Genomic DNA, 22,576 nt, shown 5'->3' on the forward strand with positions numbered 1-22,576 from the left:
CAGGGGGGAAACACTGGAGAGCAACTTCAAGAGGTTACACAATCTTATGCTAAAAGAACAGGTAGCATGGTGGGACCAGGCTAGTCTGAGCAGATATATTGAGGAACAATTGGTTCCTAAAAGATACAGGTGGGACATCCTGATCAATGATGGAGAGAATAATGAGGAAAATGACAAAGAAATGGGGGACTTTCTTAACAAAAGTGGGCTTGATTTATTAAAAATATTGTCAAAAAGAAAGCAGGCGAGATTAGACCGCCTTGAGGGGGAGATTGATCAGCTGAAAGTGGTCATGGAGCCGTTTAAAGAGGGGGATGCATATAAGGAAGCTATGGAGGTACTTATGAGAAAATTGACTAAAAATGAAAGAGAAATTATGGAAATTAGACAAAGAAGATTCTGGAGTGATTGGGATGAATATAAAACTCATAAAGCCTACAGATGGCAGGTGGAGCAGGCTCAGAAGTTAGCTGAGCCAAAAAACCCACAGTATGTACCCATAACAGGCAATACTGGTTCCGTGCGGGTGCATCCGGACCAAGAAGGTCCTAGAGCACCAGACCGCCCCACAGAAATTAGACATCTGCAGCAAGAGCAACATAGAGGGCAGAAGGAGGGCATTCAGGGAGGGGCATGGGGTGGATCTCCACCCCCCCGACCCATACCCAGAACTGCCCCTAAACAACCACAAGGAGGCCGCCGTCCTCCTCCCCAATTAAGACCGGGGGAACAATATTATAATCTCAGGCAGAGAAGTGCAATCAATGCCCAACATAGGGGCGGAGATAATAGAGGTCACACAGCACTACCCCTATCAAATCGGTATCAGGAACTCACTGAGTACAATGACCGTTTTTTAGGGACAGGTCAGAGAGAGAGATGGGATTATCAGAGAGATTACCAGGAGGAGGAATGGGAAGGAGGGCAAAAAAGAACAGGAGAGGGGTTCGAGGAGGACGAAGAGAGAGACAGAAAAAGGCAGAGATAGGGGGAGGTATCTTCAATCTAAGTGGGATACCCCTAACCAAACAACAATTAAAATTACTTGATAAGGGTCTGAACTATGCACCCCCAAAAAGTTTGAATAAATTTGAGACATACCTGGGAATAAACAAATATGTGAGAAAACTCAATCAAAAAAAGTATTTCATGAATAAAACCGGCCTTATATCCAAAGTCAACCCACCACCTCAACATTACATTCATACTACCCTCAAAAATAAATCATTATTTAATCCTCAGGATAATGCCAAAGACAGCACCATTGAAACTTTCAAAAGAGCGGTACTTCGAGACCTGGATGTGCTGGAAGTCAAAAGGCTGAAAAATAGCAAAATGATTGATCAACAGATTAGGGAACTGGTGGAAACTAAAGATCTCATATTAAAACCCGCTGACAAAGGGGGAGGCCTGGTGGTGCTGAATGGTAGTCAGTATAAAACGGAAATGAACCGACTACTGGCTGATCCAACCACATACAAAAAACTGAGAAAAAACCCCACCATTGAATTTAAACAACAGCTAAAGGAGATTTTAATGAGGGGGGAACGAGAAACTTTTATCTCCACAAATGAATTCAAATATCTTATGCCCACAAAACCGAGACTTCCGGTAATCTACTATAACCCCAAGATCCATAAGAACCAGGTCCATCCTCCGGGGAGGCCCATTGTGAGTGGGGTGGGATCCTTGACACAAAGAGTGGGAGAATATGTGGACTGGTTTCTCCAAGAAGCAGTAGCTAAACTACCATTTCTTTTAAAAGATACAAAAGATCTATTACAAAAGATGCAACATATATCTATTGAACAAAATGATATACTGGTTACAGGAGACGTAACGTCTTTATACACGGTCATTCCCCATCTCAGTGGGATGGATGCAGTAGAACAGGCACTGGGGGTGGATACTGATCTGAAAGTGGAGCAGATAGGGTTTATTATGGAACTGTTAAAATTTGCGCTCTCGCATAATTATTTCTGGTACGATCAAGATCACTATTTACAGCTAACGGGATGTGCCATGGGGGCAAAGTTTGCCCCTTCGTTAGCTAACATTTATATGGGAAAATGGGAACAAGAAATATTAAGTAAGGCCCAAGCTGTGAACATCATCAGCTGGAACAGATTTATTGGCGATCTGTTCTTTATATGGAGGGGTACGAGTGAGGAACTCAACGAATTCTGCAAAATAGCTAATAACCACTGGTCACCCATCAAAATAACGTTCTGTCAGGCAGCTAAGCAGGTGGAATTCTTAGACCTGACAATCATCAAACAGGATAACAAACTAGTGACCAAAACCTTCTTTAAATCTACAGACAAAAATGGGTATATCCCTAAAGGCAGTTGTCACCACAGTAGATGGTTGAATAATATCCCAAAGGGACAGATAATGAGGATCAGGAGGAACTGCACCAACCTGTATGATTTTAGAGAACAGAGCCAAGTTCTGGTCCAGCGGTTTGTGGATAAGGGATACAACCCTGCGCATTTACAGGCCGTAGTGAATGAAGTATCCAGGATGGAACAGTCTGACCTATTACAAAACAGAAAGCCATCAGGAGGCAGGAGCAGAGAATTTGATCTACTGCTTGACTATAGCCATCAATACAGAGATGTTGAGTCGATTATTATGAAACACTGGCGCATTCTGCAACTGGATGGGACGCTGGGGAGGGCACTCCCAAAAAAACCTGGATTTATATACCGGAAGGCGCCCAATCTTAGGTCGAAGCTAGTTCCCAGCTTCCAGGACCCCCCAAAGGTAAATACGGCCAACCTCCTGGGTCAAAGGGGCTTCTTTCCCTGCCGGGATTGCAGAGGCTGTAGAGAGGCACAGCCATGTAGAGGGGACACTCTCACTGCAAAAAACACAGGTTACCAACACAGGATAAAACAATGCATCACGTGCCGCAGTAAGGGGGTGATATATGTTTTGATATGCCCTTGTGGGCTAGAATATGTGGGGCGCACCACCCGATCATTACACAAAAGGATAGGGGAACATGTGGCAAACATAATTAAAGGACTGGCCACACACAGTGTTTCCAATCACTTTAAAATACATCACAATAGAGACCCCGCTGGACTGAAGTTTATGGGGGTAGAGTCACATGTTAAGAGGTGGAGAGGTTCGAGTGTAGTGAGGGACATCTCCCAAGCGGAGGGGAGATGGATATTTAATATGCGATCACTGTCCCCGAGGGAACTCAATGTAGATTTTGATTTAAATTGTTTTATTACAAATGATGTATGAATTTTTGAACACTGAGAATCCTGTGGCTCCTTTGTATATTTAAAGTGGGGGTCGCACACTTGTTTACATTACCACACTAGCTAAGGGGAGGGGACATAGAGGCCAATTAAGGGCACAGTATATGATGGGGAGGAGATACACAGCATTCTCACTCAGTAGGCGGGTGCCAATGGAGGCACTGCAGCATGTAAACTGAGGAGGTGTTGATATTTGGGCCTAAAGGAATCTTTTTGTGACTGTTGTCTGTAATTAGAGGGCAAGGTATTGCAGCCCAGGAATAAACAGCTATTGCCCAATTAAACAACAAGGTGCCTCAAGTAGAAGATCCTTAATGGAAACATGTAAGTAATAGAAGCAAAGATATTGAGCTCCTTGTGCAAAGCCCCCTTTCATCTGGGCTTTGTCGACCCCTTGAGTATCATAGGGATGGTCATAGTGGCCACCTTTAACCAGTCCCCCATGTTGAAATTAATAGGCAGGATGGAGGAGTTAATTTCTACTAAATGTGTCCTTTTTAGTTTTTAGTTTTTGGTTTTTATTAACAAGATTTTTTATTCCGAATGAAAAAGATAATGAAAATGATTGAACCAGAAAAAACAAGGAAAAAAACTGGAACATTGGGACCTTTTAAAATATAAAATATATTCTTAAACAAGGGTGTTCCACCCTTATTTTCAATCATGAGTTGATATACTGGCAAACCTAGCTTTAGTAAGTTAGCTAAATGGCCACAAGATGGCACTGTTTTAGACTGTAAGATTTTCTTCAGCCAAAAGGGTGGAAGTTAGTAATCTGGCCACAAGATGGCATTAACCCTCATCACAGGTTTTAGTCATCAGATAGGGCCGGGACATCAGTGTTCCAGACGGCCACTGATGACGTCATAATAAGGAAGTAGTGGATGCCTAGGCACCCATAGACTCACAATAGAGCTAGCCCTCAGTATAAAAGACGTCAGCGCCCTAGTGACGTCAGCCCCTGATGAGTCCATTGGACGAAACGCGTCGGGCGTGACCAGGAGCGTTGACGTCACTGGGATCTGGAAGGTCAGGAGACAGGCTGCCACGAGGAGCGGGGAAGTTCGGGACGCCGACACCGCCAGCAGAGAAGCTTTATTGCTAGGCTGCAATGCCTGAAATGCCTGTTATCTTCCTACACAAGTGAGTGCGCTGATATTGCGCAGGCCATAACTTTTAGCCCAACGGTTTTATGCTATGTGTGTTCTTATATGTTTTTCATGTGGAACTTGTCATTAAATATGGATCATCCAATTGTGAACTAAACTATCGTGGAAGTGTCATTGGAGTTGGCCGCTCTATAGGCTAAGCGCTAGACCCACCTGGACTGTGAGGTGGTGTCAATCTGGTGAGCTGCTAGTGTGGAGGGGCTGTAGAGACCACGAGTGATGCACAATTGAGCACTTATGCACGTGTGGGGAACTGTACTTTGTGATTCACAGTAATGCACTATGTGCGATTGTTTTTTCTATGTTTAAATTGTAGAAAAGAAGAGGAGCGCTGTCACAGCCCATTACTGCATATACCTACCTACCTGTTGTTCACAGTTCACCCACCTACCTACGTGAGTTGAGCGCACGCAGTGTCACTGTGCCTGTCCGCTACCTGTCTGTGTGTGACAGGTGCACATTGTAATACCCATTACTGCATATACCTACCTGTTGTTCCCTTCAGTGCACCCAACTACCTACAGGAGTTGAGCGCACACAGTGTCACTGTGCCTGTCCGCTACCTGTCTGTGTGTGACAGGTGCGCATTGTAATACCCATCACTGCATATACCTACCTACCTGTTGTTCACAGTGCACCCACCAACCGACGTGAGTTCACACAGTGTCACTGTGCCTGTCCGGTACCTGTCTGTGTGTGACAGGTCCACATTGTAATACCCATCACTGCATATACCTACCTACTGTACCTGTTGTTCACTGTGCACCCACCTACCGACGTGAGTTCACCCAGTGTCACTGTGCCTGTCCGGTACCTGTCTGTGTGTGACAGGTCCACATTGTAATACCCATCACTGCATATACCTACCTGTTGTGTTCAGTGCATCCACCTACCTACGTGAGTGCACACAGTGTGATATACCACTCCGTGCATACCTTTCACTGCACCTGTGTGACTGCACATTGTATTAGTCAAGTCAGTGTATACCTTTCACTTCTTCCCCCCTGATATGGACAAAACAATAGGCAGAGGCAGACCCAGTGGCAGGTCTGTTCAAGGTCGTGCTGAAGTGATTTTGTGTGGCCCTGGACCAAAGTACAGTGCTCAGAAGAAGGAACGTCCCATCAACTCCCAAGATTGTCAGAAGGTGGTTGACTATTTAACACAGAACACCTCATCTTCCGCAGCCACCAGTGCTACTACAAGCACCACATCAGCCGCATTTGACAGGAGTTAATTGGTGGGGAATTAACCGATTCACAGCCATTATTGTTACAACCAGAAGAAGGCTAAGCAAGTTACACCACCTCACATGTTTGAGTTAGGCGGCGACACTATGGACGGACCGTGTGAAGATGATGAAGTACCTGCTGTTGGTGCAGTTTTGGAGGTGTCTGAGGCAAGCGAAGCTGGGCAGGATGATTGTGATGATTATGATGATACAGGTCCCACATGGGTTCCTAAGAGACAAGGTGACCAAGGGGACAGTTCAAAGGGGGAGTCAGAGAGGAGTAGGAGGAGACGAGTTCCTGAAAGAAGCAGGGGGAGCTCGTCATCAGAAACAGCTGGTGGCAGTGTCTGGCGCCATGTATCGCCACCTATGTACAGGGATGCTCGGGTAGTACTTTTTACTACCCGCCTGGATCCGGGACCGGGTACCTAGATATCCGGATCCGATTCGGATATCCGCATTTGACATTTTACTACCCGAACAGAATTCGGGTACCCGACGCTAGTTTCTGTAGTATCCGGCCGGATTCGGATACCCGAATTCGAAAATCATAAATAGTCTTTTCAAGGCTCCTTAATCCGGATCGGTGGTGAAACTATCTGCAGATAGCTATTCGGATATCTGCACAACTATCTGAAATCCGGATCCGACCCGGATAGCAGAAAAAGGTCGGATACCCGGGTTAATCCGGGTACCCGGGATCCGAATGAGCATCCCTGGCTATGTACAGCCAGCCAACATGCCCTTCAACGTTAGCTGCTGATGCCACCATAGTGCCATCACCCCAGGGGGGCTCAGGGGTGTGGACATTTTTTAATGTGTCTCCCTATGATCGGAGCACTGCCATCTGTTCTCACTGCCTCCAAAAATTGAGCCGTGGAAAGGCCAACACTCGTGTAGGGACAAGTGCCTTACGAAGGCACCTGGAGAAAAGGCACAAACTGCAATGGGAAGCCAGCCGCTTTCTCCCTTGTACCTTCACAGCCTCCCTCCTCCACTCCGCCTCTGCCCTTGAGCGTTTCCTGATCCACTGTCTCCCCCACCTTATTTGTCTCTCTCTCTTCCATCCTCACCAAACTTTGTGGCATTCTCTTCTGCTCTTTACATCTCTCACTTCTCCTGCCTACCTACTCTCTCCTCTTCCTCCTCATTTCTCTCTCTTCCATCCTCACCATCCCCTGTGGCATTCTCTTCTCTTTCCCTCTCTCACTTCTCCTGCCCACCTACTGTCCCACTCCTCATTTCTCTCGTTCATCCTCACCATCCCCCATGGCATTGTCTCCTCTTTCGATCTCTCACTTCTGCTGGCTTCCTACTTTCTCCTTCACCTCATTTGTCTCTTTCTTCCATCCTCAACAAACTCCATGGCATTCTCTTCTGCTCTTTCCCTCTCTCAGATCTCCTGCCCACCTACTGTCCCCCTCCTCATTTCTTTCTTCTATCCTCCCCATCCCCCATGGTGTTCTCTTCTCTTTCCATCTCTCACTTCTCCTGGCTTCCTACTCTCTCCTCCTCCTCATTTGTCTCTCTTCCATCATCGCCATCCCCATGGCATTCTCTTTTCCTCTTTCCATCTCTTAGCTTTCCTGTCCTCCTACTCTCTCCTATTCCTCATTTCTCTCTCTCTTGCATCCTCACCAAACTCCATTGCATTCTATTCTGCTCTTTCCATCTCTCATATCTGCTCTCCTACTCTCTCCTCCTCCTCATTTCTCTCTCTTCCATCCTCACCAAACTCCATTGCATTCTCTTCTGCTCTTTCCATCTCTCATATCTGCTCTCCCACTCTCTCCTCCTCCTCATTTCTCTCTCTTCCATCCTCACCAAACTCCATTGCATTCTATTCCGCTCTTTCCATCTCTCATATCTGCTCTCCTACTCTTTCCTCCGTCTCTTTTCTCTCTCTGGCACTCCTCACCAAACTCCATTGCATTCTCTTCCACTCTTTCCATCTATCATATCTGCCCTGCTACTCTCTCCTCCTTATTTCTCTCTCTTCCATCCTCACCAAACTCCGTTGCATTCTCTTCCACTCTTTCCATCTATCATATCTGCCCTCCTATTCTCTCCTCCGTCTCTTTTCTCTCTCTGGCACTCCTCACCAAACTCCATTGCATTCTCTTCTGCTCTTTCCATCTCTCATATCTGCTCTCCTACTCTCTCCTCCTCATCATTTCTCTCTCTTCCATCCTCACCAAACTCCATTGCATTCTCTTCCACTCTTTCCATCTCTCATATCTGCCCTCCTACTCTCTCCTCCGTCTCTTTTCTCTCTCTGGCACTCCTCACCAAACTCCATTGCATTCTATTCTGCTCTTTCCATCTCTCATATCTGCTCTCCCATTCTCTCCTCCTCCTCATTTCTCTCTCTTCCATCCTCACCAAACTCCATTGCATTCTATTCTGCTCTTTCCATCTCTCATATCTGCTCTCCCACTCTCTCCTCCTCCTCATTTCTCTCTCTTCCATCCTCACCAAACTCCATTGCATTCTATTCTGCTCTTTCCATCTCTCATATCTGCTCTCCTACTCTCTCCTCCTCCTCATTTCTCTCTCTTCCATCCTCACCAAACTCCATTGCATTCTATTCTGCTCTTTCCATCTCTCGTATCTGCTCTCCCACTCTCTCCTCCTCCTCATTTCTCTCTCTTCCATCCTCACCAAACTCCATTGCATTCTATTCTGCTCTTTCCATCTCTCATATCTGCTCTCCCACTCTCTCCTCCTCCTCATTTCTCTCTCTTCCATCCTCACCAAACTCCATTGCATTCTATTCCGCTCTTTCCATCTCTCATATCTGCTCTCCCACTCTCTCCTCCTCCTCATTTCTCTCTCTTCCATCCTCACCAAACTCCATTGCATTCTATTCTGCTCTTTCCATCTCTCATATCTGCTCTCCCACTCTCTCCTCCTCCTCATTTCTCTTTCTTCCATCCTCACCAAACTCCATTGCATTCTATTCTGCTCTTTCCATCTCTCATATCTGCTCTCCTACTCTCTCCTCCTCCTCATTTCTCTCTCTTCCATCCTCACCAAACTCTGTTGCATTCTCTTCCACTCTTTCCATCTATCATATCTGCCCTCCTACTCTCTCCTCCGTCTCTTTTCTCTCTCTGGCACTCCTCACCAAACTCCGTTGCATTCTTTTCTGCTCTTTCCATCTCTCATATCTGCCCTCCTACTCTCTCCTCCGTCTCTCTTCTCTCTCTGGCACTCCTCACCAAACTCTGTTGCATTCTCTTCTGCTCTTTCCATCTCTCATATCTGCCCTCCTACTCTCTCCTCCGTCTCTCTTCTCTCTCTGGCACTCCTCACCAAACTCCGTTGCATTCTATTCTGCTCTTTCCATCTCTCATATCTGCCCTCCTACTCTCTCCTCCTCCTCATTTCTCTCTCTTCCATCCTCACCAAACTCCGTTGCATTATTTTCTGCTCTTTCCATCTCTCATATCTGCCCTCCTACTCTCTCCTCCGTCTCTCTTCTCTCTCTGGCACTCCTCAAAATCCATCCAGGAAAATATATATTCATCTCTATCCCATCAATAATTCCATACTTAACCCCTACCTCGTAACAAACTATCCAGCTTAGGCATGAATATTCATGAAACATTTATGAGCGGCGGTATAAGCTGTAGCTGAATAAATATGGATATGTTAAGGCATCCTTTTTAAATGCGTATTCCAGCTTGTTTGCGCAAGAAGATGAACAACTCATTGAAATTAACAAAAAAAAAAAGTTTTAAATAAAATATTCATTAGCTGAAAGATTCTTCATCTCCCACACACACAAAAATAACCAAATGTTCATTAAATATACATACAAAAATAGAACATCATATGTTAAGGAGGTAAATGGAAAGAAATTCTGCAGATGTGAATTGTCGAATGTCATGGAGCATGCTTGCTGGAAATTAACGCTTGCGTGTTTCACAGGTGTAATACTGAGGAGATTGGCAATGATTTAAAGAGGAACTGTAACCTTGGATTGAACTCCATTCCAGTTAGTAGCTGATACCCCCTTTCCCACCAGAAATCTTTACCTTTTCTCGGATAGATCATCAGGGTGGTTTTGTATGGCTGATATTGTGGTGAAACCCCTCCCACAGTGTGATGTCAGAACCTACTGTATTTTTTAACTATAAAGACTCACCTTTTCTCCCCCAAAAGTGGGGAAAAGCCACTGCGCCTTATAGCCCGAATGCAGGGAGTTCCTGACTTGTGAACATTTGCCAGTACGAACCTCCAACCCGCCGCAATGTCGGGGACTCCCAGTACTGTGCCCATGCAGGGGAGGACACAGGGGGACAAATGAAGGACCCAGGGGGACACAAAGGGGCATGGAAGAGGACACAAGGGGGACACACTGGGTTATAGAGGAGGACACAAGGAGGACACAAAAGAGCATAGAGGAGGACACAAGAAGGACAGAGGCGGATACATGGGGGACACAGGATAGCACAAGGGGGGCAGAGGAAGACATAAGCGGGACACAGGGAGACACAAGAGGTACAAGGGGCCATGAAGCACAAAAGGGGCATAATCCACAAGATGCCTCTTCACCATGGATGCACCAGGTTTAGTATATATATTTTTCCCCTGGTCTTTGTCCTCTAAACCTAGTTGCATCTTATGGTCAGGAGCGTCTTATAGTCCGAAAAATACGGTAGGTCCTAACATCACACTGTGGAAGCCTCGTTGCATTGTGGAAAAAATAAAAGCTGTTTCCAACTGCCAAGCAACCAGTATCTCCCTCTGTGCATATGTATACCTATAAAAAAAAAACTTTTAGCCTATCGCATTGTTAGGCAGGGCCAGATTTGTACTTTTTACCACCCAAAGTCCACTCCCACTAACACCAGCTGCCCCCGGACCGACAGCATCCTAACCCCCCCCCCCCCCCTCGCAAATATAGCAAGGCTTGGATTGTAGACTCCTCTAAGGACAGTTAGTGAAGTGATGGCAGGGAATACATTGTAACTTCCTTGGTGAACGGCACATTCGGTGAGTGACAGGCAGCTCAGAGATCACTGTAAGTGCCAGTTCGCTGCCCATTCATCCCCCGAGTGTCAGATGCAGCTGTTGGTAGCCGCCCAGCACAATGTGCAAACTCTGAGTAGCAGGATGCATGTTCAGCCATAGGCCATGGCCTTTGTGGCCTTGCCTGAGATTTCGGCCATGTTGTTAGGGGGTGTGGTTATAGATAATGGCATTTGGTGCTGTCTGTTTTTTTTCATGTCTACCAGTAGTAAAGATGATGAACAGCAGACTGATTGTGGATCAAACAATATGAACAAATTACATGGTGAATATCAATCATTTCTCGATCTCTCTTCTGTTTTTTAACGTCTCACTTTGTAATGAATTGTTTTATTTATTCCCCTTTTCAAGTGCCTAGAAAAAGTTTGGGAAATCATGCATAGGCCACATTAGTAATTACGCATGGCCGTAATTTCTGCTCATCACTATACATAAAGTTACGGATAATTAAACAAAACACACGAATGCAAGAATACACGATCATGTATCCCGAGAGAATGTTTAGGTGTGAGGCTAGGTTCAAGAAGACAATGGAGTGCTGATCAAGTCGTCCAAGTAGTTACGGTAAGTCAGTCGAGGTGATAGGTGCATGGTTGAGAAGGAAACACAAGGATGGAGGACCCTGTCCAAAGGCTTACAATCTAGAGGGGGAGAGAATGGACACATTAGCTGGGGGACAATGCAAAGTTGCTTAATAGCGGTGCTTAGGGCGTTGATGAAATGGAGGGGCCAGCAGGAACAGGCGTGTTTTGAGTAGCGATAGTTAGAAATTTCCATTACCGATTCCATGGAAATTCCGATTACCACCGGTACCAATTTCTGTTTTTCCGTTTTAACAATTTCCCAATTTACCGATTTCTGTTTTTTCGTTTTTCCAATCCTCCAGTCACTGAGGAGTATTATTTTTTGCATCAGACAAATCAAAAAATGACCCCCCCCCCCCAAAAATGGAATATAGGAAATAGGAAATCGGAAAATCTGAATCCTATGATTGGTCTAAATTAACCACAGTAATCTGATTTTTTGCAGAACCATTCTGCATTCTCTGATTGGTCCAATGCTTCCAAGTTCTGTGATTTGGCTAAAATTACCGAGTTGTGGTAAATCAGATTTCAGATTTCTGCTGAGTTTTTTTTCCCATCGGAAATGAGGAAATTTCAATTCCACGGAATAAGAATGAGCATCCCTAGTTTTAGTTTTAAGGGCTTTCTTGCAGATGTTGAAGGAAGGTGGGGCTTAGGGTCTATGGAGGTTGTCAGGGAGTTCCAGAGAGTAGGGGCAGCTCTAGAAAAGTCCTAGAGTCTTGCATGGGAATGAGGGATGCGCAGAGTAGTCAGGCGCAGGTCATTGGAGGATTGAAGTGTGCAGTGATAAGTTCAGAGATGAGACTATACAAATCATGTGCTCTCTGTCTTTTATTATTTCAAGAGCGGCAGAGTACATGGGGGTCAACATCAGTCTCATGAATGGAGAGAGCGGGGACCATCTGGTCCACTGATATTAGTCATTTTGCCACAATACACTTTCTTTTGGCAATTTTCTGACCCCAAGGACAACTCTCTATTAGGTATCGTGTCTTCTTTCTTTAGTGTTATTTACAAAGTGCTGTGTTAAAAGGACTTCGGACATGAGGTGTGTACGGAGATGGTTGTTTTATAATTGTTCTCCGGTCACTTTTCTTCTGAAAGGCAGATTTTTTCTCCGCTATGTTCCCGTCCGTCCTCTGGGCTCAGCACAAAGAGGTAGAGTTCAAAGCCGCTTTGAAATAAATTATTAGTCTCTGGTTCACCTTGTGCTGCCTGGCTACGCGTTGCCGGTGTTTTGTAATGCATACCTACTAAGCATGGCAATTAGATATAAATATATATACACCGTATGTATCGAGTTTCCAGAGGCTTAATTAAGATGTGACATTAACATCGGGCCGCTATGATTTTTCTATAGGAATAAATATATGTATTGGCAGGCTATTCTATTCTTCGTTGAGAGAACTAAGCTAAGAAGAACATCTAATTACGGGAGACAGAACAAAAGGTTGCTCTTTCTGTTTCCACACAGCCGGCCTCATGTAGGAACAGTTGGCCCAACTCCCATTGGAAAGGAATAGCGGGTCAACCCATATTTCTACTTGTGCGTTGTCTCACTGAGGTAGTTTGTACCAACCAGAGGACAGAAATAAAACAGTCACAAAAGCTAACCATATACCAGTCTCTACAAAGAGAATATAAAATGGCCCCATACCTGGAAAAGCTCCAAAACTCTCAAGAGAGGAAAATCCTGAGTGTCTACAGATTGAGTGCTCACAACCTCAAAATAGAGTCTGGGAGACACAGACAGACGTACAAACCCAGGGAGGAGAGGCTATGCCAACACTGTGAGCAGAAGACCATTGAGGATGAAAGCCACTTCCTATTGCACTGCCCCAAATATACTGCAACCAGGGACACTTACTTTAAGAAATTGTTTGAACTATTCCAAGATTTTCTCACACTAGAAGATTAGAGAAAAACATATATCCTACTGGGAGAAGAGGATTCTACAGTGACAATCGCTGCACACTATGTCACAACATGCCACAGACTGAGAGGAGCATAACTGAACTGTAAACCTAAAAAATGTCCACAGACTGCTTAGCCATTGTCCCCCTACCCCACCCCCTCCCATGTCCCCTATTTCCCTCTGCTTTGGCAATACCTGTAATGAATCTTTGTCATGCCAATAAAGCTATCTTTGATTTGATTTGATTAGGGAACGGGTTCATTTGGAAGATTTGGGGCCATAATTGGTAATTCGCCACAAGAAAAAATTAGAGAGTTTTTAAGGATTTACATTTATGTAGATCACTTGCTCCTCCTTTCCAGCTGCACAAGTTAAAGTGTATCCGAACCGAAGATCAGGTCAAAAAGGAAATACTTATTTAGAGGGAAGACTCTGTATTCTTTAGAGACCCCCCCCCCCCCCAACACAAATTGCAAGAAGGGCTTGTAGGAAATCTGATCATGGTCATTCTCCTCTTCAAGCATCATGGCAGCCATACTGCGCCTGTGTGAGTGTGAACACAACCGTGCTGCTGTGCAAGGGCTACCATGCTCAAGCAGGTGCAGACCAGCGATGATTGAAATCATCTAATTACGATTATGCAAATTTTCACATACATTTTCGCAATTTTGCCTATACGTAATTACGATTTGTACATTTAATTGATTTTGCATAGTCATTCGGAATTTCGCGTACAATTTAGCGTAATTTTCGTGTCATTTCGTGCCAACTTTGGCAGTGAATAGCAAAGCCCCCATACATGCTATTGACACCAAAATTGCTACATACAGTGGCTTGAAAAAGTATTCGGCCCCCTTGAAGTTTTCCACATTTTGTCACATTACTGCCACAAACATGCATCAATTTTATTGGAATTCCACATGAAAGACCAACACAAAGTGGTGTACATGTGAGAAGTGGAACGGAAATCATACATGATTCCAAACATTTTTTACAAATCAATAAGTGCAAAGTGGTGTGTGCATAATTATTCGGCCCCCTTTGGTCTGAGTGCAGTCAGTTGCCAATAGACATTGCCTGATGCGTGCTAATGACTAAATAGAGTGCACTTGTGTGTAATCTAATGTCAGTACAAATACAGCTGCTCTGTGACGGCCTCAGAGGTTGTCTAAGAGAATATTGGGAGCAACAACACCATGAAGTCCAAAGAAAACACAAGACAGGTCAGGGATCAAGTTATTAAAAAATTTTAAAGCAGGCTTAGGCTACAAAAAGATTTCCAAAGCCTTGAACATCCCACGGACGGGACAGTTAAAAATGGCGCACAGCGCCAGATGAATAAGAAGGGCGCCCCATAGACTTGCATTATATAACGCTATTTAGCGTTATAAGTGTTAAAAAATGGCGCAGGCAGTGTGCCTTACACTTATAACGCTAAATAGCGTTATAAAGCTTCAAAATTTCTGAGGACAGAGGGGTCGGGGGGAAGAGAGAGGCAGCGGACACTGGAGGGCATAGGCAGCGGACGAAGATGTGTGCAATATGCATACATTACCTTGTCCCGGGCCGCCGATCGCTCTTTCCCTCCGCTCCTTCACTTCCTCCATTCGTTTACTGTAGTCCTGCAGCCGGCCAATCACCATGCGGTTTCATTCTCCGCATGGTGATTGGCCGGCTGCAGGACTACAGCAAACAAACTAGGAAGTGAAGGAGCGGAGGGAAGGAGCGATCGGCGGCCCGGGACAAGGTAATGTATGCATATTGCACACATCTTCGTCCGCTGCCTATGCCCTTCAGTGTCCGCTGCCTCTCTCCCCCAACCCCCGCTGCCTATACTAGCGACCCGCAGCCCCCTGGCGTACCGTGCTGAAATAAATGTAGCATAAAACGCTATTTACCGTTTTAATGTATTTTCGGTAAATAGCGTTTTATGATACATTTATCGGCAGAACGGTGCGCCATTTTTCTCCCTGCGCCATTTTTAGATGGACCCCCCACGGAGCACTGTTCAAGCGATCATTCAGAAATGGAAGGAGTATGGCACAACTGTAAACCTACCAAAACAAGGCAGTCCACCTAAACCCTCACAGGCCGATAAAGGAGAGCGCTGATCAGAAATGCAATCAAGAGGCCCATGGTGACTCTGGACAAGCTGCAGAGATCTACAGCTCAGGTGGGAGACTCTGTCCATAGGACAACTATTAGTCGTGCACTGCACAAAGTAGGCCTTTATGGGAGAGTGGCAAGAAGAAAGACATTGTTAACAGAAAAGCATAAGAAGTCCCGTTTGCAGTTTGCCACAAGCCATGTGGGGACACAGCAACCATGTGGAAGAAGGTGCTCTGGTCAGATGAGACCAAAATGGAACTTTTTGGCCAAAATGCTATGTGTGGCGGAAAACTAATGCTGCACATCACTCTGAACACACCATCCCCACTGTCAAATATGGTGGTGGCAGCATCATGCTCTGGGGGTGCTTCTCTTCAGCAGGGACAGGGAAGCTGGTCAGAGTTGATACGAAGATGGATGGAGCCATATCAGAGCCGGGACAAGTTCCTCCAGCACCCAAGGCTGAGACATCAAAGTGCGCCCCTCCATCCCTCCACCCCAGCCGTCACACACTGATTGCTATTAGACTAAGAGGCGCCCCAGGGCCCCCAACACCTTAATCTCTAGTTATATGGCTTGTAGTCACTTCCATGTATCTCCTTTTATTATTTCTTTCTGCTTCAAACACAATTAGGAATGACAGCTGAATGAATTGTGCGCCCCCTCTTACACTGCGCCCTGAGGCTGGAGCCTCTCCAGCCTATGCCTCGGCCCGGCCCTGAGCCATATACAGGGCAATCTTGGAAGAAAACCTCTTGGAGTCTGCAAAAGACTTGAGACTGGGGCGGAGGTTCACCTTCCAGCAGGACAACGACCCTAAACATAACACCAGGGCAACAATGGAATTGTTTAAAGAGACTCCGTAACAAAAATTGCATCCTGTTTTTTATCATCCTACAAGTTCCAAAAGCTATTCTAATGTGTTCTGGCTTACTGCAGCACTTTGTACTATAACAGTCTCTGTAATAAATCAACTTATCTCTCTCTTGTCAGACTTGTCAGCCTGTGTCTGAAAGGCTGCCAAGTTCTTCAGTGTTGTGGTTCTGCTATGAACTCCCCCTTCCAGGCCCCTCTCTGCACACTGCCTGTGTGTTATTTAGATTAGAGCAGCTTCTCTCTTATCTTTTACAAGCTGGATAAATCGTCCTCTGAGCTGGCTGGGCTTTCACATAGTGAGGAATTACAGACAAGGGCAAAGCTGTTTGCAGGAAGAAACGAGCAGCCTGAAACTTCTGTGCATGAGAGATGCAGGGGGAAAGAAACACACAAATGATCTCTTGAGATTCAAAAGGAAGGCTGTATACAGCCTGCTTGTGTATGGATGTATTTTCTATGTGTGGACATACTGTACATCAACCTACTTCCTGTTTTGGTGGCCATTTTGTTTGTTTACAAACAAACTTTTTAAAACTGTTTTTGACTACTTTTAATGTGGCGAGGAGCGGCGAAATTGTGACAGAGGGTAATAGGAGATGTCCCCTAACACACTGGTATGTTTACTTTTGTGTGATTTTAACAATACAGATTCTCTTTAAAACAAAACATATCTATGTGTTCGAATAGCCCAGTCAAAGTCCAGATCTAAATCCAATCGAGAATCTGTGGCAAGATCTGAAAACTGCTGTTCACAAACGCTGTCCATTTAATCTGACTGAGCTGGAGCTGTTTTGCAAAGAAGAATGGGCAAGGGTTTCAGTCTCTAGATGTGCAAAGCTGGTAGAGACATACCCTAAAAGACTGGCAGCTGTAATTGCAGCAAAAGGTGGTTCTACAAAGTATTGACTCAGGGGGCTGAATAATTACGCACACCCCACTTTGCAGTTATTGATTTGTAAAAAATGTTTGGAATGATGTATGATTTCCGATCCACTTCTCACGTGTACTCCACTTTGTATTGGTCTTTCATGTGGAATTCCAATAAAATTGATGCAGGTTTGTGGCAGAAATGTGACAAAATGTGGAAAACTTCAAGGGGGCCGAATACTTTTGCAAGTCACTGTATGTTAACGAGAATAGTGGGTACAAGTCAGAAAAACAATTTTCCAAAAAGACACTGTAGTTTTTGCGAAAATCGATTTTAAAAATGCAAAGAAAAATGTTTTTTAAACTTAGAAAAATGACAGTTTAAAAAATATTTTTCTTTACATTTACAGTATAAAATAAAATTTCTTAAAATCTACAAGGTCTTTTTGAACAATTCTTTTTTTTTTTTTTTTATTTGATATAGTAAATGCGGCACAAAATTATGCAAAATTATTAAATATTACTATTACATACAAAATTAACCCCTTCACCCCAAGGCGGTTTTTACCCTAACGGACTAGAGTGATTTTCACCTTTCCGTGCTCATCCCTTTCATTTGCCAATAGCTTCATCACTACTTATCACAATGCAATTATCTATATCTTTTTTTTTTCACCACCAATTAGGCTTTTTGGGGTTGATACTTGTTTTCAGTAATTACTTTATTTTCTATGCATTTTGAAGGGAAAAACAAGGAAAAAATGAAAAAATACACTATTTCTCCAATTTCATCTCCTATAGTTTTAATATAAACACTGCTACTGTGCATAAACTCCACACATTGTATCTGCCTTTCTGTCCTGGTTATTACAAGATGTTAATGATGTCCCTAGTACAAAGTATGGTGACAATATAGTATTTGGAAATAAAGGTGTGTTTTTTCTTTGGTGGTTTTTTTTTTTTCCACTTTTTTTTCACGTGCACGGGAATGCACGTGCACATGCGGGAGCACGCATGTGCACCCGCAGGAGCACGCACGCGCAAAGTGGCAGCAGCACTGTCTGACTTATAAAAACGTCCTGGAGCCATTAAGAGGCTCTAGCAGGACGTTTTTATAAGTCAGTCTGCCATTAAGTGGTTAATTACGATTTCCCCTATAAATTTGGGATCAGTTAAAAATGGCGCCAGAGCCTACAGTGTAAAAATGACGCCACATTAATTATAAAACGATATTTATCGTTTTATGAGTTAAAAAATGGCGCCGCCCTAAAAACGATATTTATCGTTTTACGACTTCCATAAAACTATAAATATTGTTTTGACAAGTAAGTCATAAAATGATAAATATCGTTTTGAAATGTGTTGAATATGGGTTTAGCTGTGTGTGTGTGTGTGTGCGTATATATATATATATATATATATATATATATATATATATATATATATATATATATATATATATATGCATGTATGTACGTACATACATATATACACACACCCACACGCCCACACACCCCCACACACCTCCACACCTCTACACCTACACCTACACACCCACACACCTACACCTACCCACACATAACTACACACCCACACACACCTACACACCCACTCGCACCTACACACCTACACACACCTACACACCCACACACACCTACACACCCACACACCTACACACCTACACACCCACACACCTACACACCCACACCTACACACCTACACACCCACACACCTACATACACACACACACCTACACACCTACACACCCACATACCTACACACCCACACACCTACACCTACACACCCACACCTACACACCTACACCTACACACCCACACACCTACACCTACCCACTGTCATGATCGCTGCTGCAGCAGGTACTGCTGGCAGTAGTAGTGCTGCAGCTCAGGCAGTTCTGATCTCTTTCCATGCAAGCTGCATAGCTTTGTCTGCCTTTCCCTGCTGTCAGCTTGTGACTGATTATCATTCACCTGTGTGGGAATCTGCATGTCTGCTCCCATTGGATGACCTCAGTATAAAGATCTGCTTCCTGCAGGACTCCTCGGGTTATCATAGCTTCAGTTTAAGCCTGTCTTGCTGTTGCTTCAGCCCCAGATCGTGTTTCTTGTTCTAAAGATACTTTGCTGGTCTTGCATCATATGTTGGTTCATTGCCAATATATATGCATACCAGCACGTTTGTTATTTTCCTTGTATTCGTGTTACGTTGATACCTCAGTGTCGCTGATGTATACGTACACAAACTGTTTATATCCTGTGTTCAGTTAGTCAGCTTCCAGCACGTTTTGGTAGTTTGCGCGTATCGTGATCACCCATGCTGAGTTAGTTATCCTGCTCCTGGTTCTGTTTGTGGATTGCGTTCATCTCTGCGAACAGATAGCGAATCCTTCTGAGTCCTGTTCCCTGTATTGCTCCAGTCCTAGTCAGTGTTCCTGCTTATGTCATATATCGGTTCATTGCCGATATATACATATGTTAGTCAGACGTTACAAATAGTTTCATTGATTGCTGTAATTGTAATACGCTAGGAAAACATACTTACTGCATATTTGTCTGTGTTACGTTCATCTATCTTGATCCTGCTATTTCCTGACTATCCTGTCCTGTATTTTTGAGGCACGCCATCGCTGCAACGCATTGGCTGCCTCATTCCATTCTGTCTTGTTGTGGACGCTTGCTGTCACTAAGTAGCGGCTAGCTAGCAAGCGTTCATTCTGTCTACCTATCCTGATCTCTTCAGTTCTGGTTTATGCGCTCAGCGCTACCTTGCGCTGAGACGTTATCGCGAAAGTATTGTTTGTGGCTGTCGGATCTGCACCGGCTCTGTGCGCCACAATCTCCTATTGGGAGTCAGTCCTCCCCTCCACTATACTAGGGATAGCCTGTTTCCTTGTGCTAGTGTGTGTACCTCCTCCACGTCAGCTCATGCGTTGCATGCTGACTGTGGAGAATACACCACCAAGCCTAACACCCACACACCTACACCTACCCACACACACCTACACACCCACACACACCTACACACACCTACACACACACCTACACACCCACACACACCTACACACCCACACACACCTACACACCCACACACACCTACACACACCTACACACACCTACACACCCACACACCCACACACCTACACACCCACACACCTACACACCCACACCTACACATCTACACACCTACACACCCACACACCTACACACCTACACACCTACACACCCACACCTACACACCTACACCTACACACCTACCCACCCACACACACCTACACACCCACACATACCTACACACCCACACACACCTACACACCCACACACCCGCACATCTACACACCTACACACCCACACACCTACACACCTACACACCCACACACCTACACGCCTACACACCCACACACCTACATACCTACACACCCACACCTACACACCTACACACCTACACCTCCACACCTACACCTACCCACACACTTACACACCCACACACCTACACACCCACACACCTACACACCTACACACCCACACCCCCACACACCTACACACCCACACCTACACACCTACACACACACCTACACACCTACACACCTACACACACACACACACCTACACACCCACACACCTACACACACACCTACACGCCCACACACATACCTACACACACACCTACACACCCACACACCTACACACACACCTACACACCCACACACCTACACACCCACACACCTACACCCACACACCTACACACTTACACACACACCTACACACCCACACACCTACACAAACACACCTACACACCCACACACCTACACACACCTACACACACACACACCTACACACCCACACACCTACACACACACACCTACACACCCACACACCTACACACAAGCACCTACACACCCACACACCTACACACACACCTACACACCCACACACCTACACACCTACACACACCTACACACACACCTACACACACACACACCTACACACCCACACACACCTACACACACCTACACACACACACACCTACACCCACACCCACACACCCACACACCTACACACACCTATACACCCACACACCTACACACCCACACACCTACACACACCTACACACCCACACACTTACACACCCACACACCTGCACCCCTACACACCCACACACCTACACACCCACACACCTACACACCTACACACCCACACCTACACACCCACACACCTACACACCCACACCTACACACCTACACACACACACACACACACCTACACACACACACACACACACCTACACACACACCTACACGCCCACACACCTACACACACACCTACACACCCACACACCTACACACACACACCTACACACCCACACACCTACACACCCACACACCTACGCACTTACACACACACACCTACACACACCTACATACACACCCACACACCTACACACCCACACACCTACACACACCTACACACCTACACACACACACCTACACACCCACACACCTACACACCTACACACACACACCTACACACCCACACACCTACACACCTACACACACACACACACACACACACCTACACACCTACACACACACACCCACACACACCTACACACACACACCTACACACCTACACACACACACACCCACACACCTACACACACCTACACACACACACACCTACACACCTACACACACACACCTACACACACACACCTACACACCCACACACCTACACACCTACACACCCACACACCTACACACACCTACACACCCACACACCTACACACCCACCTACACACCTACACACACACACACCTACACACACCTACACACACACACCTACACACACACACACACACACACCTACACACCCACCTACACACACCTACACACACACACCTACACACACACACACACACCTACACACCCACACACCTACATACACCTACACACCTACACACACACACACCTACACACCGACACACACACACCTACACACACACACACACACACACCTACACACACACACATACACACACCTACACACACACACTTACACACCTACACACACCTACACACACCTACACACCTTTAAACTCTCAAAAACGAAAAACAAGAAAAAATGGAGTGTTTTTAAGGATTTACATTTATGTAGATCACTTGCTCCTCCTTTCCAGCTGCACAAGTTAAAGTGTATCCGAGCTGAAGATCAGGTCAAAGAGGAAATACTTATTTAGAGGGAAGACTCTGGATTCTTTAGAGACCCCCCCCCCCCCCAACACAAATTGCAAGAAGGGCTTGTAGGAAATCTGATCATGGTCATTCTCCTCTTCAAGCATCATGGCAGCCATACTGCGCCTGTGTGAGTGTGAACACAACCGTGCTGCTGTGCAAGGGCTACCATGCTCAAGCAGGTGCAGACCAGCAATGATTAAAATCATCTAATTACGATTATGCAAATTTTCATGTACATTTTCACAATTTTGCCTATACGTAA

The sequence above is a fragment of the Hyperolius riggenbachi genome, chromosome 11, assembly GCF_040937935.1.
Source record: "Hyperolius riggenbachi isolate aHypRig1 chromosome 11, aHypRig1.pri, whole genome shotgun sequence".
In the NCBI taxonomy this organism is placed as follows: Eukaryota; Metazoa; Chordata; class Amphibia; order Anura; family Hyperoliidae; genus Hyperolius; species Hyperolius riggenbachi.